The sequence below is a fragment of the Limulus polyphemus genome, unplaced genomic scaffold (assembly GCF_000517525.1).
Source record: "Limulus polyphemus unplaced genomic scaffold, Limulus_polyphemus-2.1.2 Scaffold683, whole genome shotgun sequence".
Lineage (NCBI taxonomy): Eukaryota > Metazoa > Arthropoda > Merostomata > Xiphosura > Limulidae > Limulus > Limulus polyphemus.
In genome coordinates, this window is record NW_013666293.1 from 466,271 (window position 1) to 471,829 (window position 5,559).

A 5,559-nucleotide genomic window follows, 5' to 3' on the forward strand; every position below is an offset into this window, starting at 1 on the left:
TATATATATATATATATGAGTATAATGTTATGAGGTTTAAGCTAATTACAATAAACATTTGTGTTTTCGTGTTATAATTTGTAGTCATTCTTGAACGAAATAAGCATGATTTATATATGTTTCCTAATTTTCCTAATTGAGAAGCTGTTGCTTGGAACAGGGATAGATCTGGGATGTTGAAAGGATAAGGGTGACCAACTAGATTTTTACTAGAACTACTAATACGGCCCGGCATGGCCAGGTGGTTAGGATGCTGTTATAATTTGTAGTCATTCTAAAACAAAAGGCACAATTTATACTTATTTCCTAATTTTTTTATGGTGGTTACAAGATCCGTCAAATCAACCAAACCCGTACACAGATTCATTAGTGAAAATAACACATAAAATATAAAGTTTTTCTAAAGAAATATTTGATAACTATCTGGATGTTAAAGATTTCACATGTGAAATTTGAAAATTTTCTGATGAATAAGTTTTTATCTTAAAATTAAAATTACTTTGCATGTTGGATAGGCAACACGTGAAAAGAAAAAAAGGCATCAGAAAAACACTGTTTAACAAACCTTAGGACTTAATACAAAAAGCTGATACTTTGCATATGAAAGCCTTGTAATGTTTACTGATAATATGCTAAATTTTGTAAAACACATTGTTACTAATTTAAGTTATAGCATGAAACTATAACAAGCATAAAATGGTTACGAGGTCAGTCCCAGGGACAGAGCCCATGCTTAAAGAGCTAACCCTATCATTACAGGTAGCAAGGGGTCAGAGTGCATGTCATCACTTTTGTAGATCAAAATTCAAAATTTTTGAGATACTATTTTATGAATGTATGTCAATAAACTTGGCATCAAATTACAAATTGTAATTCAAATTTTAGTATTATACATTAGTTAATTTCTTAATTTGAAAGTAAATATTATAAAAAAATTGCTAAATATAGATTTTTGTGTGTCACACTGGTACATCAAATTCTGGGTTTGGTAGATTACATTTTATGATGCTCACAATACAACGTCTATAGTTTCATACAAATCATAAACTCAAACTTCCAATACTGGCAAGCTAGAGTATAAATAATAAACCTACTACATTTTTTATTTGCTAAGATATCATAATATTTATTGAATCCAACCATATTTGCTCCACCCACCATTTCATCATTTGAAACTTGTTTATCTATGTCTGCATTTTTTATACCTACAAGTTTATAACTAATCGAAAGTCTACATAATTCTGTTAGTCTTTCTAAGTTATTTACCAAAGAAAAGCTCTTATATTGTTGGAGAGTTTGAAGTATTGTGATCAGTGTCATTTTCCAAACAGGAATTAGAATATTTTAGACCCCAATACAACATAGTTACAACTGATTTTCGTAGTATCAGTATAGTCATTTATAATTTATTTGTATTCAAAAATGCATATATAATGTCTACAAAAATTATTTTTTTCATAATGACATCTAAATTTGGACAAGGCTTAGGTATGAGGGTTAAGAAGTATGACTCACGAGTGCAAAAAAGAACTTCAAAACATTTTATGTAGTGGAGATCATTGTTTCCCGAATATTTTTTATTTACTGTTCTATGTTTTAAGAAAGCTAAATTAAATTTATATATTTATTCGTAATTGTATAATATATATTTATATATATACACACACACACATATATATGTAACCTCACTTTACCTCATAAAATATTGGAAATTACACATTAACTGGTTATTGTGTAATCATGGTGAAATAGAAAATAGGATGTTCATAAGCACTTTCACACCTATACCACCACTAAATACTGCCCACCCAAGTTTACTGGACCAGATACAACTTTGTACAGAGCGATATCATAAATATTTTCTGTCACTTTTATAAAATACTTTAGACAATTCTTGTTACAACCACTGTACTGTAAAGAAGCCAGTAAATTCTACCCCGCTGTGTTCTCAGAGCCGCAATTTGATTAGTTTCTATAAAATACTTTTGCTTATTGACTTATTGGATCAGCCCAGACATTCTACAAAGTCATAACAAACATTTTATAATACTTTAGACAACTGTCATTGTAACAATTATAGTGTCAACAAGTTTATAAATTGTACCCCACTGTGCAGCATGATCTTATTTGATATTGACAGTGTCAAAATATGGTAACACCTAAACAGAAATGGTGATCCATTGCTTTATATTTGGCAGGTTTCTACTTCAGCTGCTAACAGTAGAATAAACAGAGGAAATAGATGTAAAAAAATTAGAAGAAACTCTCAGGAGATTTACTTTGGAACTTTGCTGTCCATACCAAAAAGAACAGAGTACTATTCATTTTGTTTCTTCTAGTTTCTAAGCCATCTGCAAACAATAAACTAACTATAGAAAATAAGTGGGGAGAAGGTGAGAAGTGTACACTAACAATACTATACATTTTATTTTCATTACACTTTGATTACTTACCTACAACCTGGAGAATCAAGTATAATGTTACAGTACAGAAAATACAAAATATAAAGTTTTACTGAAAATAAAAATGTTTGATACTTAATTATAAGTTTTTATTTTTCATTTGTTTTCACTATTTATTATTATAAAAGTAACTAAAATAATAAAATAGAAATTTATTAGGTAAGATAATGAAAGAAAAATAATAATCCTCGTGCCAGCAGTTTGTGTGTTACGCTATTCAATATAGTATTATCAGCAGCACATGCACCATGTAATTGTCAACTTGTGTCAGGGTATTTTTTAGGTCAGACATTGTCCAAAGGTCAATAAAACAAAAATTAATAAATATAAATAGATGTATACTGTTATGGGATATATTTATTTAGAATAAACATTTGTAGTTTCCTGTTACAAGTTGCAGTTGTTCTAAAAAAAAAGAAAAAAAAAGAGGTAATTTAAATTTATTTCCTCATTTTTATTACTGTTATAGGGGTGGTCAAAACAATCAACACCATCTAAAGTTAATATTGATAAAGTAACAGATATCAAAATTACACAAATGAAACTTCACAAATTTCAGATAAAGTATTTTGAATCTTAAAATCAAAATTCGTTTATTATTTTAGTTACTTTTATAATAATAAATAGTCAACATTTCAAAAAAAAATCACAAACAAATCTTTAATAAAAAAATCTTAGTACTTAATTTAAAAACCTGATATTTTGTATATGAAATTCTTGTAATGTTTACTAAGAATCTGCAAAATTTTGTAAAGATTCACATACATTAAAAATATAATAGTACAATTACTCTCATGGATACTTTTGTGGTTACAAGCTGGGTGGATATATTCATATCCATATTCATACGGTTAATATTATTTATTTATAAATGATAATTATATTTCATTAAGAAAAAAAAGTATATTACCTTACAATACAGATAAGTTGTTGGTTTTTGTTTAGAGGACATCATAGAATTTGCTCTAAGGTTTCGTACAGCATGAAATCTGTTTCTTCCAAAGTAATCAACAGGTTAAGTAAATATATTCCTTCCCTTACTAAATTTTATAGTTTTGAATCCCCCTTGTATGATGTACAAATTAGCATATTTCCACAATATATAAATTTTCACCTTGTGACAATAATTCATAGGGACTATTAGTAGTATTACAACATTATTTCAATTATTAAATTGTAATTATCTGAATTTTTATGTATTCCTTCCTATGACATTGTTGCAATTAAGGTTTAAAATGTTGTAATATATTATATAAACCAAAAGTTGACAGGAAAAAGAAGAATGCCCTTAACAAAACAGCAGGACACCTCACTGAACATTAATGGTTTATTGGGTGGCAGGTTCACTACAAATATAGTTTTAAATAAGTTGTTGCTTTAATAATGCAACACTGTTTTGTGTTTATCAATCGAAACAATAAAATGCGTTTTAATACCAATAAAATTATAAATATACATACTTACTAATCTACTATTGTTTACCATCTATTTTTATAATTAAGAAAATGTACACAAGTTCCAATAAATATGTCATGTATATAATTTTTTGGGGGGAGATACCTACTTGCAAGTGCTTAGTTAAAACATTTATTAGTATCACTCCATCACATCTTCCATAAATTAAAATTTAAAAAATAATGTATGATATTGCTGAATTAAATATTTTGTAGCTTATAATTATATCCCACCAAAACCGTTTCAAGAACTTAAATTCACATTACAGCTACGTTTTGAAAACGAAAAAACAAGAGATTTTGCAGAGCAATAATGGCGGTACGCGTTGAAACTTACAGCAAATGACGTCATCCGGAATTAGTCATGGTTAAATAACAGTAATACACTGCATTGCAGTTTCTCAACTAGGCCTAACGTACACTGCTAGAGTTTAAGCCTAAGCAATTAATTTTTATTATAAAAAAAATGTATAGAATACCTAAAACTTAAAGATGATATAATAAGATACTTACTGTAACGTTTTTTAAGAATCTTGATTAAGTTAACCTTCCCTCGTCAATGAAATTCGATAGAATTTAGAAAATACTGATAACGAACAGCGAAATCTCACTCTATACTCTCAGCCAGATGCTCAATCAATAAAAGTACCGATGACGAAGTATTAGTTCTAGTTTTTTGCCACCAGGTCTCATACAATCAAAAAACTTCACTGTTACAAATACAAAATGGAACTTAATCCCATTACATTTTTTTTATATATATACATTCTTACCTCCAGTTTACAAATAATACTAATAAATTATGGCAACGTAATGCTGTAATCCCCAAATATTATCTAAACGTCAGAAATATAATTCCCATTCTCTCACAGTCTAGTTTAGTAAAACGTGACAAATTTCAGAAAACATATACATTATATTTTTAAGCTAAAAACAGAAATATGATTAACTGGTTAAGATTTTAAAATGTGGATAATCGCTGTTGAAAAATATCCGATAACCTGATTGTTGTTGGAAGACAAAAATTTTTTGTATGTTAATATTTAGTGTTACCATACGACCCTTGTTTGTAAGCAATCTACATTTTGTTTATTTTATTGATGTGTTAAATGCAAGCAGTCGAGTTGTAGAAAATTTTTACAAGAGAATCTCTCTGAAATCTACTTGATTACTCTACTTCCATCCAATAATTGTATGTAACAAGGGAAATGTTTTTTCTTCCTATTAATTAACAAGAGGAAAGCATTCCCGTCCGTTCTCTCTCAATTAGCACTGTTTAAATGTACTATTGAAAAAACAAAATAAATATGAATTCCCAGCTTTTATTCATTGTTACGTATAACACAAGTGTTTGATGATATAAATTGTTATATTAAGCATATTTGGTAGTGTTGTTTCACAAAATACCGTAATATGGTACACCTTAGAATTACACTTTCGAACTACATCAGCTCTTCAACCACCATCATTAATAAAAGGGAACTGAGTTTTTCCAAAAAGCACACATTTCTAGATTGAGAAAACATACTGAGCCGTGTTTGTCTGCAAGGCAATAACAGTTTAACAAATATACTGTTACGTCTCCGTTTGTTAATTGATTTTTCTGTAACTTCGTTCCGACGAAATTTTAACGACACAAGTCT

The 5,559-nt window shown here is 28.5% G+C and overlaps 1 protein-coding gene across 1 annotated transcript in view; it reads right to left on the reverse strand.

Annotated features, from left to right (window-relative positions):
- The window catches only part of LOC106459931 (dual specificity protein kinase CLK2-like), a 48,036-nt gene extending 43,479 nt beyond the window's left edge, over nucleotides 1–4,557 (reverse strand). Inside the window, exon 1 of the mRNA XM_013919599.2 lies at nucleotides 4,430–4,557. The gene's annotated coding sequence lies outside the window, so the exon portion shown is untranslated. The remainder of the gene's footprint in view (nucleotides 1–4,429) is intronic.
- Between the last annotated feature and the right edge of the window lie 1,002 nt (nucleotides 4,558–5,559).